General features: G+C 44.9%; 1 long non-coding RNA gene across 4 annotated transcripts in view; it reads left to right on the top strand.

The window, feature by feature from the left end:
- LOC109560120 (uncharacterized) overlaps nt 1-12903 on the top strand; it is a 231463-nt gene that overhangs the window by 29330 nt on the left and 189230 nt on the right. The window lies entirely within an intron of this gene.

The following is a 12903-nucleotide window of genomic DNA, read 5'->3' as shown; positions in this document are numbered from 1 at the left end:
TTTGATGTGTTATTCTTGGGGACTGGGAAGGATAAAGACGGAATACTCATTGGGCCCAGCTCTCCAGATGGGCTGAAAATGCAGCAGTGAGTTATGTGCATTTCCTGAGAGCAGGGTCGTAACTTCCACATCAGGACCATGTTGGAGATAACAGGACACTTCAGGGAGGAGCAGCCTCAGCCATTCCGGTTTGGTACCCCTCTAGGATGGGGCATTGCACACTGCCTGCCAGTCCTCAGACTCCCCTTCCTGGGCATGCATGCTTCAGTAAGCTGCTCCCGCATTTGCTGTGTGGAATGAGTTACACCATCCAGGAAAAATGCCCCATGTGAATAATGAAAATAATAATCATGTACAGTGCCAGCATATGTCACATCCTGTTCTAAGTGCTTTATTTCTGTTGATTCATTTAATCCTCACAAGAGCCTTGTAAGATAGGCTTTTCAGCGTCCTCAGTTACAGATGGGGAAACTGAGGCACAGGGGGGCTGCCTCTGTATCCCTCTTATTCTCTGCTCCCCCTCTGTTTTAGTGAATGCAGATTTATGCTTGGCGTGGAGACTCATTTTTGGTTCCCCCCACCCTTTGGGACTTTATTCTTTAATTTTTTAACTCATTCTTTCAGCCAGGGTGTTGAGAGACACTATGAGCCAGGCACTATGGGAGGCTTTCAGGATTCCGCCAAGACCAAGGCAGGCATTCTGGTGACCCCAGCAAGATTGTGCTCTGTTGGGATAGACAGACTTTAAGCAGATAATTACGACAGACTGCAGTGATGGTGGGAAAGAGCTAGATGCTGTAGGAGAGCAGAGCGGGAGAGTGTAATCTGGTCTGGAAATCAGAGTGCTCCCCAGGTGGAGTGAGAGCTAGCCAAGTGAAGAGAAAAGAGGAAACAGTCCAGGCAGAGGGAACTCCAAGGTCTAGGCAGGCCTTTATCTGTGGATAAAGAGAAAGTGCTGCTTGGAGAAATGACAAACAAAGGTCAAGTCTGGAGTATGGACTGGGGTGGGGGGTGGGTAAGGAGACGGTGGAGAGCAGGCTGGGGTAGGAGGCTGAGAGCTTGGTCAGCAATTGAGGATTTGTTATTGAAATACAGGGAGAGGCCTTTCAAAGATGATCACGGAAGTGATGTGACCTAACTCACACCTTCACAAAGATCTGCCCACGGCTCTGTGGAGAGTGCCCTGAAGTGGGGGCAATGCTGGGGCATGGGAGGCCAGTTAGATGGCTGTTGCAGTCATCTCCCACCCTTGGGACACTGACAAGTCCTCTCTTCAGCCAGCAGACACTTGGCAGGGTGAGAAACCTTCAAAGCGCCTTCATTCCACCAAAGGCCAGGGAATACCAGTGTGCTTGGTTTATGTGGCTGGGTCAGACTGATGCAGGGTTCCCACAGCTGGTGTGCTTAACGGAGGAGTGCTGCAGAGAAAGAGAGCCCAGAGACATGAACTCTAGATGTTTGGTTCATTCAATCAATAAACATATTGGCACTCAGTTTTTTGTCTAATTAATTGACAGCTACCATTTCAAGCATGTTCACCAGGCACCATTCTAGGCCTTGAAGTGGATTGTCTCATTTATTATTCATCACAGCCCTCTGAAGTGAGTGCCTTATTTATTCCCCAGTTTCCAGTTCAGGAATCTAGGCAAAGAGCTTAAATTACTTACCTAGGCCATATAACTAGTGAGAGGAGAGGAGCCAGGATTCCCCTAAATGAATGAATGAGCAGAATCACCGCCTCCTCTCGTTTGCCTCTAATAATGTGTGAGAATGCTACCTGACTGTGAACTTCCCACCAACAGTGGGAGATCATCACTGTCTTTATGTGGATTAAGCTACTGTTTGGGGCTCACATGGTCTATCATCTGTAGCTTTGATGCTAGAATAGAGAAAATGCAGCCATGACCTTTCTGTGTTATGGGCAACATGTTGCACATGCTCAGCCAATTAAAACAAGTATCTGATAAGAAAGTTTCTGTAGGGAAAATGAATATGCAAAAAAAGGCCAGACTCATGGGAGAAGACCCTGATGCTGGGAAAGATTGAGGGCGAGAGGAGAACGGGGTGGCAGAGGATGAGATGGTTGGATGGCATCACTGATTCAATGGACATGAGTTTGAGCAAGCACCAGGAGACAATGAAGGACAGGGAAGTCTGCTGCTGCTGCTAAGTCACTTCAGTCCTGTCCGACTCTCTGCGACCCCACAGACAGCAGCCCACCAGGCTCCCCCGTCCCTGGGATTCTCCAGGCAAGAACACTGGAATGGGTTGTCATTTCCTTCTCCAATGCATGAAAATGAAAAGTGAAAGTGAAGTCGCTCAGTTGTGTCTGACTCCTAGCGACCTCATGGACTGCAGCCTTCCAAACTCCTCCATCCATGGGATTTTCCAGGCAAGAGTACTGGAGTGGGGTGCCATTGCCTTCTCCGACAGGGAAGTCTGACATGCTTCAATTCATCGGGTCACAAAGAGTCAGACATGACTTAGCGACTGAATGACGATATATATTTTTTTAACTTTTTTTTTCTTTTTTGGCCATGCCATGAGGCATGTGAGATCTTATTTCCCCAACCAGGAGTTGAACCTGTGCCCTCTGCAGTGGAAGTACAGAGTCTTAACCATTGGGACAGCCAGGGAAGTCTAGGCAATACTCATTTTTAAGGCATTTATAGTTAAGTTGAAACACTTACATGCCCACAGAAGATGATAATATACTAAAAACCACCAGGATAGTATTATGACTTTTGGTTGTCTTAGAATTTTTCCCTTTGTGGGCCTCTTCCTCCATTAAAGAAGTATTAAAATATATATATTCTACAAACATAGGGAACAAAGAGGAATATAATCCAGGCTGGATTCATTATTATATCTTTATTATTTTTTTTTTTTCTTTTTTTTTGGTTGCACTGCATGGCATGTGGAATCTTAGTTCCCCAACCAGGCATCAAACCCATGCCACTTGCATGGGATACATGGAGTCTTAATCACTGGACCACCAGGGAAGTCCCTTTTTGCATAAACGTGTGTGGGCCTCTCGGAGAAGGCAATGGCACCCCCACTCCAGTAGTCTTGCCTGGAAAATTCCATGGATGGAGGAGCCTGGTGGGCTGCAGTCCATGGGGTTGCTAAGAGTCGGACACAACTGAGCAACTTCACTTTCACTTTTCACTCTCATGCATTGGAGAAGGAAATGGTAACCCACTCCAGTGTTCTTGCCTGGAGAATCCCAGGGACGGGGGAGCCTGGTGGGCTGCCGTCTGTGGGGTCGCACAGAGTCAGACACGACTGAAGCAACTTAGCAGCAGCAGCAGCATAGCTGTAAGGGACTCAAAATGAGCCCCAAAGATGATGCTGAGTGGTCAATTTCCAGGACAAGGCAGAGATGGGAAGGGCAGCTGAATAAAGTCTAGAGTGAAGTGGGGAGGGAGACAGGTACATAGTGAGAGAGCCTGGAGATTCCTTTTTATCTGATGCCAATGTGGAGTTGGTGGGGGGAGATTGCTAAAAGGCACCTAGCAGAGTGGGCGAGACTGACATGGGCCAATGTGGGTAGGGAAGGGCCCAGGGGAAAGGTGGGATCCTGGCCTGGACTCCGAGAGCCAGAGAGTAGGGCCGGGGAGGCAGAGACCACGGTGGGTATAGGGCAAGACTGTGCAAGGCAATCTGGAAAGGCATGTTAGATCAGGAGGACGCGGCGATACCATGAATTGGATTGTTCTCCATTCAGGGATGATTTTGCAAAAACAAAAACTGCTAAATACTGAAAGCCATTTCCAGCCTCCTCTTGATCATATCTGCTCTGCAAAACACACACCTGAGCCCAGAATCAGAGGGGTGAGCAGTTCACTGCGAAGTTACATAGCTAAAGACACCAGTACAGAGAGGAGTAAAGAACTAGGGTCATGGAGATGATCTACTGTAGACAGTGACCGGATGCAATCCTCATGTGAAAAGGACTATGCCAATGGTTGCAGGGAGAATAGATCTGGAGAGCAAGAGTGGGATGAGAGCGAATGGGCAGGAGCCTGTGCCAGAGTCCAGACTGGAAGTGACAGTGGCTTGGGGTTGGCTGGTAACAGTAGAGATGGTGAGAAAGGTTGAGTTCTGAGTATATTTTGAAGGTAGAGCTGACAGGACTTGCTGAAGGCTGAGATGTATGATATGAAGGGTAGAAAGGAATGAAAGATGGCTCCTAGGTTTTTGACCTGAGCACGTGGATATCACGTCCTTTGAGGCCCCAGTAGTCCAAGAAGTGATTGGTGGCATGGTGATCACACGGGCGTGTTCCCTTTGTGATCACTCATGGAGCTGCACGGCGTGCATTTGTGTGGCTTTCTGTGTGCATGTTGGCTCTTATTTCTATTTTTTTTTAATTTAATTTTATTTATTTTTAAAACTAGGAAAAAGTTGGTAGAAAAGTGCTCAATAAACGCTGAGAGTCAACCTCACTACTTACTCTGATTCAGTCCTCTGTGACTCTTCTTTCAGTATCTGTTGAGTTTGTTCTTTTTACCTCCCTTATCTGCTCTTCAGTTCAGACCTCTTGCCTGGACAATTGCAATAGCACGAACTTATCCCCATGCCTCTGGGTCCCCTGTCCACTGTGGCAGAAAAACTTATACAAAATACAAACACGATCATGGCTCTTTCCTGCCAAAAAGTACTTCTCCACAGAGTCAAGGTCAAACTCTGCTGTCTGTGTTGTAAACCCCTCTCAGGTGTGGCTTCTTGTACCGGATCCTGTGCTGCTCTCTCCTCAGGCAGCAGTACAGCCATCACAGCTGTTTCTTATGCAACACCCTGGGCTCACACGGCCCTTCCTGTATCTAGAGCACCCTTTTCCCCTGGTGCTCCTGGATGAGATTCCCCTTAGTTCCCCGCTCCTCTGTGATGCTCTCCCAGTGTTCTCCGTTCCTTTCTGCCAGCCCTTGGCTTTACACTTCCTTCCATGTATTATTACAAATAGCATACTGCATTGTAATTATTTTTTAAGCAGTTTATTTTCTTTTTCCTAGCAAGGAGACCTGAATAAAGTGAAACAACTAGCCATTTGAATATAACTTATACAAAAAAGTAATAGAAAGAAGGAAAAAACACCCTAGATCTCACCATTGAAAAATCTTTCCCTTGAATCTTTTTTTCAAGGCTTATTTTAAAAATATAGTTGGAAACATACTGATACAATATAAATTCTGTGTCTTGCTTCTTCATGTAATATTATAACATAATGACTCTTGATATTTAAAAATGTTTCATGTATTTTTATGGAAAACCCTATTTCCATGCTATTTCTTAGCATCTTAACTTCCTGACCTGTTCAGTTCAGTCGCTCAGTCGTGTCCGACTCTTTGTGACCCGTGAATTGCAGCATGCCAGGCCTCCCTGTCCATCACCAACTCCCGGAGTTCACTCAAACGTATGTCCATCGAGTCAGTGACGCCATCCTGCCATCTCATCCTCTGTCGTCCCCTTCTCCTCCTGCCCCCAATCCCTCCCAGCATCAGAGTCTTTTCCAATGAGTCAACTCTTCGCATGAGTCTTATTGAGGTATAATTGACAAATAGAATAGCGTACATTTAAAGTGTGCCATATGATGATTTGATATTGAAACATTGTGAAATCATTGCCACACTTAAGTTAAATAACACTTCCATTGTCTCACATCGTGACTCTTTTTGATGAGAACACTGAAGACCTGCTCTCTTAGAAAATTTCAAGTATATATAAATGTTTTAGTTTTCCATTATTGCTGCAATAAATTATTACAAACTTAGTTGCTTGAAGCAGAGAAGGCAATGGCACCCCACTCCAGTACTCTCGCCTGGAAAATCCCATGGACGGAGGAGCCTGGTGGGCTGCAGTCCATGGGGTCACCAGAGTTGGACACGACTGAGCGACTTCACTTTCACTTTTCACTTTCATGCATTGGAGAAGGAAATGGCAACCCACTCCAGTGTTCTTGCCTGGAGAATCCCAGGGACGGGGAAGCCTGGTGGGCTGCTGTCTATGGGGTCGCACAGAGCCGGACACGACTGAAGCGACTTAGCAGCAGCAGCAACAGTTGCTTGAAAAATGCAAGTGTTTTCTCTTATAGTTATGGAGGTCACAGGTCCAAAAATGGGTCTCATTGGGCTACAGTCAAAGTGTTAGCAGGACGTGTTCCCTTCTCGAGGCCCTGGCATAGCGTGCATGCTCAGTCATGTCTAACTCTTTGCAACCCCAATGACAGTAGCACACCAGCCTCCTCTGCCAATGGGATTGTCCAAGCAAGAATACTGGAGTGGGTTGCCATCCCTCTTCCAGGGGATCATTCTAACCCAGGGAGTGAACCCACATCCCCAGCGTCTCCTACATTGCATGCTGATTCTTTACTGCTGAACCACCAGGAGGCCCTAGGGGAGAGGATGTTTTCCTGTCTTGTCCAGCTTCTGGAGCCTGCCCATTTTCCTTGGCTGAGACCTTTTCCTCTATCTTCAAAGCCAGTGATGGCAGGTTCAGTCATTCTCATGTAGTATAACTCCCATTTCTGCCTCCATCATCACATCTTCTGCTCTGGCTCTGAGCTCTTTTCTGCTTTTAAAGACTCTTGTGATTACATTGGGCCCACCTGTGTAATCCAGAATACTCTCCGTTTTAAGGTTACCAGAATTTCAACCTTCATTCCATCTGTGCCCTCAATTCCTCTTTGTCATGTAACATAACATAACCACCGTTCCAAAGGATTAGAATATGAACATCTTTTGGGGGCTAGTGTTACATGCCACTCAGGCATATAAATGAGTTAGATGTTGCCTGTCTTATGAAAAAATAAATCTAAGGGTATCAGTCCAGGACTGGCATGACAATTAATCATATCATTTTGTATTCAGACTCTTCTCATTTTTCTGCTACGTCATCCTTAGTGTATGGACTTTTGACAATGTACTTACTGCCTCATGGTTGCCAGATGGCTGCTGAACCTCTGGGCATTTCTTCTCTGCTCCAGGAAGGAAAAAGGTGCCATTATAAAGGGTAAAAGAACAAAAGATAGAAGGGAATGTGTTAGGTCAGATTCCCCAGAAGCAGACCCTGGTCTATTCACGTGTTAGTGATTTACTGAGCAAGTAGTTCTAGGAGAAGTCTGTAAGTAGATGGAATGAGAGAAGCAGCCCAGAGAAGACTATACAGCCAAGCAAGGGAGTGCTTCAACTTGAGTTCAAGGGGAACACAGCACGAGCTACACAAGTCTGTTTCATTTCCGTCTCCAAGAAAGTAGCAGACCCCTGCCCCAGCTGCTGGGGGAGGCATGGGGATGTGAGCACCAGGCCGTCGGACACAGCGGCTCTAGTCGCCCAAAGAGAGCTGTTTGAAGAAAGTAACAGGTGCCAGCTGTTAGAATCGGGATGCACAGACACAAGGCCAGGGTGCACGGAACAGATAAAGAGTTTCTGAGAGCTCTGGGCCGAGCACCAAGGACTAGCTGGGATTTGTCTCTTCTGTGATGCCTTTCTGGATGCCCTCAGTTGGCAATCTCCAATACATTCCTTCTGTCCAGACTTATCACCTCTCCAACCCTTACTGCAAAGATGTCTAAAGCAGGGTTTTTAGCTGGATGCATTGTTACTTCAACAAAATTAGAGTTCTGTTAGTAAATAAAAAGAATGGATACAGGATAGGCAACCGTCAGAGTCTGCTAAAATGTATTTCTCATTTTGTTTACTTTAACTTTTAGTCATTTTTCTTAAATGGATGATTAAAATTTTACACTGTAGATATTTTCTTTTGTAATCTTTATCACTAATGAAAAATTAAAATACCCTCCTTAAACAGATCTGATAAATATCAATTTATATTTTATCTGTATTTTCTAGTTTATAAAAATATTTAGCTCTTTATATCCTATTTTGAAGAATAATTTCAAGTATTACCACGGATGATTATCTATACAAAAACACAATTTTTTTGGTGGGCCATGTATTTCATTTCACCAGTGTTTATTCTTTCTTCAGGGCCACGTTTTAAAAAATGATGTGCTTTTATACCATATTTTAATTTTAATAGGCAAATACCCATCTTTATTTCTCTTCTTTTAAATTAGTAGTGGGTTTCATGAAATTACTTTCAACATCTATTATTATGACATTATAATTTTTCTAACTGATCAGTTCACGTGTATGTTATTAATTAACTCTGCACTTAACATCAATGAGCTTCACTTTTCTCCTCTGAAAAAGATGGCGTTCAATTAGGTGACTATTAGGCTCCCACTCAAGTCTAACATTTTAACATTAAGTTTTACTGTGTTCCAAACACTGCGCGAAGCATTTTGTGTGCATTGTTTTCTTATGTCTTCACAACAGTCCTGCAGAGTAGGATTATTATCATTATCTTCGGTCCACAAAAGAGCATTTGCAGATCAGTGAGCTGCTTTAGAATCCAAGCTTGGTTGACCGAAAGCCCAGGTCTCTCAAGGAAAGCATTCACAGTAGCACTAGCCGTTTGTATTAACTGCCTTCCTTAAGGGTAATTCATTAGACATCTTAGGAGAACATGAATGAGGTTTACTCAACTGAGTGTGTTGTATTAACACCTTCTTGGGACTTCCCTGGTGGCCCCATGGTTAAGAATTTGCCTACTAATGCCAGGTTCGATTCCTGATCTGGGAAATAAGATCCCACCTGCCGCGGGGCAACTAAACCCCCATGCCACAACTCTGGAAGCCAGTGCTCTGGAGCCTGAGAGCCGAGACTAGAGGAGGCATCACAATGAGAAGCCTGCGCACCACAACTGGGGAGTACCCCAGTCCCCACACCTAGAGAAGCCCCGTGTGCAGCAGGGAAGACTCAGCACAGCTAAAAAATAAAAATAAAACAGCAGCAGCAACAAAACACCTTCCGAACTCAAGGGAGGAAAACAAATGTAAAGAACTTGCTACATATTCACGTATCCACAAATTCAACCCATGCTTTATTATGTAAACCAAGAAAGAGAAATCTTTGCAAGGATTTGGAAAAAGGACCAGACCATCTATTTTTGTAATATATTAATTAAAAGTAATAAATACTAACAGATATTAGTGTAATATCTACATTTCATTAGCTAGAAAAAAAAGCACACAATTCCAGAAATGGCACCTTTAGCTCTAGAATGCACTGACAATGAAACAGTGATCACTACATCCAACAAATAAAGCAGATCTTTCTGCTGATGCTTTCAGGGTAATGGTAATTAAATAAGTTTTTGGTTACTCCTGTCCTGTGTCCTGCACTAAGTTGATTAACCTGTTTAATGAGTATATGAGAATGACCAAAGCTGACCTCACATCAAAGAGCCCCATTGTTGCTGTGTGCTGACCTGAATTCTAACTGTGCACTTGGTTCTTTAATTGCTCCACAGATGTGCTGGAGACTAGAGTAGGTATTTTAAGTGGCAGTGAGTCTCTTTTCTCAGATGTGTTCAGTTACTCAACATACGATTTTAGATGCTGGTCTGCATACCCAGGCTCCGAACACTCCCCCTCTTTGGGAAGATTCAAAGGTTACCCACCTTTGATACATCTCATCGTGGTGATCAGTCTTATTTCTATGGTAAAACTTAACTATGTATTATTAAACATCACCAAAGAGTTTAGAAAAGAAAGTCTGTAAATTAAGTCAATAGTGAGTAAATCGGAATCCAGTCTTTAGGAATCCCTTGAGGCCTCCAAGGGGATCGTTAGAAGCAGATGAGGCTTTTTTAGAGCATTGTCATCAAGGGCCAACTGTTACTTCAAGCTACAAGTGCTCGACTATAGAGAAAAGGAAGCTAGTTCTTAAGTGATAACATTGATTAAAAAACAAAAAACAAACCCCTAAAACTCAATAACATTCATTGTAGTCTTCTCTCCAATTCCTCTGCAACGTGTTTTTGTAAGCATGGTGAAGAGGGTGTTGTTGCTGTTTGCCATGGGATGATGGCATCCTGATCTCATTCTTCATTCTGGCACTTTTTTTTTTTAGAACACTTCAAGTTCATATACTTTTGTTGCTTAAGCCTTAAAAAAATAAGCTGCCTTAAGATCTTTTTGTGACAGGTTTATTTTTTTGGTGGGCAGGGGGACATGTATAAATAAGGATAAATAAAAGAAGTAGGCTTCCTTTGCTGTGGTCATGCCTGCGCCCATTCCTGGAGTGGAAAGGGCCCGCTGTGTAGAACGGGGCTCAAATGACTTGTGTCCTCCCATCTGCATCTTATCACCTGTGACGGCATCCCCCGATGTAAATGTGAAGTGGCACCCACCCCAGGCTGGGTGGGTTGGGAGGGGTGGAAGCGGTAGGAAAGGCCACGGGGATGGAGGGACTGTATGGGACCAGCGGGGGGCAACAGGGTGCAGATGCCTTGCCTTTCTGCAGGAGCCTGGTGATCCCAGCAGTCCTGGGTTCTCAAACTGCTGTCTGTCACCGCTTTTCTATCCCTGCCACCTGTCTTGGTCACTTAGTTTCTGGTCCTAACACTATGTGCTGTGACCTTGAGATAGTCATTTACCTTCCTTGGGCCTCTGCTTCTTCATCTGTAAAATGAAGGTGTCCTGCATTATCTCAAAAGTTTGTTCCAGTAAATGAGTCATCTGCTATCTTGCGGTCATCTTATCAGGGTATTTGAGTAAGAAGATGAGTAAACTATTTCCCAAAGTCTCTTTTCCTTTTTTTTTTTTTTGAGATGTCTTTGGATTTTATTTCCTGTTCCCTCACAAGCATTTTTTTAAATCCACAGTTTATTGGTTGTAGGTAGTTTTATAAAGAGACGAAGTGGCTGGACTCCAGATAGCCTGAAGATGATGTTGGGGCTCCCCCCTCAACCTCCCAGTTTTCTCAAGAGAAGGATCTATGAGTGCGTATGTCAGTCCATTATCGCAGCCAGGAAAGAGCCACGTAAGGAGAGACAGGCAAGTGGGGGCAGCCAGACTGTTTGTGCCGTTGGCCAGAGCGTTACTAGTGACCCTGTCCCTGAATAGAAAGCATTCTGTTGTCTTATTGTTCAGGGAAGATGGCTAGCACATCAGCTGGACCGCTCCACACAGTAAGTCTGCGGGAGGCTGAGGGATTTTTATCTCTCCGTGTGTCTGGCCGCCACTAATCCCACGTCTAAGTGGGTCGTATTATGTTTCTTCACTCTGTCTACTTTTGTACCCCGCAGTGAAACCTTGTGTAGATGCTGGCGGCAGCAGCAAGTGCTCAGAAACACTTCTGGAAAGGCAGCCTCTGAAGCACCTTCCTTAAGGTTGCTCAGGTGGGGAGCTGTCCTGGGAAAGGAGGTTAGCATGTGGGGGAGCAGGAGTGATGGAGCGAGAGCCAGGGCTGAAGGGGCAGAAGGGAGGAGAGTCCACCGAGGCTCGTAAGATGCAGGTCTGTCTCTGGAAGCAGCCTTCCCAGAAATCACATGTCTGTGAGTCGTTCTTTTTCTCTGTTATCAGCATCTCTTCTACATTTTTTTTTCAGATCCCTATGTCAGAGACCCTCTGATTCATATTTTGGTTCCTATCTAACTAGAGGGAAGAGGGGTATCAGGATTATGACAAGACACCAGGAGTCTGGTCCACAGGTTTCCCTGTGCCCTGGGCAGAGTGAAGACCTGCCCTGTCCAGGGACCACTGCCCTCCCCCAGCAGTCCTCCTCAAAAGATTTCTCTAACCACGGAACTTAGAGTAAAGAGGTGGAGGTGAGGTTTCTGGTCTTAACCCAGAAAGCAGGTTCAGGAAAACAGTGCTGCCTAGACCTGAGCTGTGACGGGGAGGGCTTGCGACTCGGGTGAGTAGGAGTGGACAAGGACACAGCATCAGACTCACAAAACACTGGTTCTAGAACCAGACGCAGATGTCGCATAGCCTCAGTTATTGTTACTATGCTGTGCTGCTGCTAAGTCGCTTCAGTCATGTCCGACTCTGTGCGACCCCACAGACGGCAGCCCACCAGGCTCCCCCATCCCTGGGATTCTCCAGGCAAGAACACTGGAGTGGGTTGCCATTGCCTTCTCCAATGCATGAAAGTGAAAAGTGAAAGTGAAGTCGCTCAGTCATGTCCAACTCTTCGAAACCCCATGGACTGCAGCCTACCAGGGTCCTCCGTCCATGGGATTTTCCAGGCAAGAGTACTGGAGTGGGTTGCCATTGCCTTCTCTGACTATGCTGTACTAACTGTAGGTAAAGGGGACAAATAACTATGGTATTTCAACTATAGTTAATTATTTCCCCTCATGTGGGGAAGATGGTTCAGGTGTGGCTGATTGTGAGACCTCTCAGAACAGACTTCGAAATCAGTTCCTGACCTCAAGGCTAGCCTTGGTCACACTCACATTCACTGTGTGGACTCAGTTAAGCTCCTTCTTCTCTCTGAGCTCCCAGTTCCTCACCTGGAATCTGCTCATAATAACATTAGCACTAGGGAATGTCCTCTTTGAAGATCCAGTATGAGCATCTTGGTGAATGTACATCATAAAGGGCTACATATATTTCATTCTTTTGCCACAGTCATAGCAAATATGCAGCAACTCTGTTGTGTACTTTTTTTTTTTTTGTATTAGGTTCATTCTGAGTTCCATTTATTGTCCCTGGTTTTGTTTTCTTATTTCTTTTCATTTCCAATTAATAGATCTGCAGAATATATAAACTATTCTGGGTACAAGATAGGGTATGTGTAAGTAACTGAATACATTTAAATTATAATTATGCTAGTAGAGTGATAAAAGAATCAGAAAGATAGGCTAATTCCAACCTCCAGGGTCAGCTCTGCTAGCTTATTCCAGCTTCCATCACTGACTTACGTCAAGTACCATCTGTGGCCCCTTACTTGCTATAACCTTCAAGGGGAGGTGATACTTGATCCATGTGTACCCGTTTGACACAGTCAGTCACGTTACTCCCCTTGCATAGCCCAGGAATGGAGAGAT

Source organism: Bos indicus, chromosome 6, assembly GCF_029378745.1.
Source record: "Bos indicus isolate NIAB-ARS_2022 breed Sahiwal x Tharparkar chromosome 6, NIAB-ARS_B.indTharparkar_mat_pri_1.0, whole genome shotgun sequence".
Taxonomy (NCBI): Eukaryota; Metazoa; Chordata; class Mammalia; order Artiodactyla; family Bovidae; genus Bos; species Bos indicus.
Note: the sequence above shows the minus strand (reverse complement) of the source record. Positions and strands in the feature narration are given on the sequence as shown.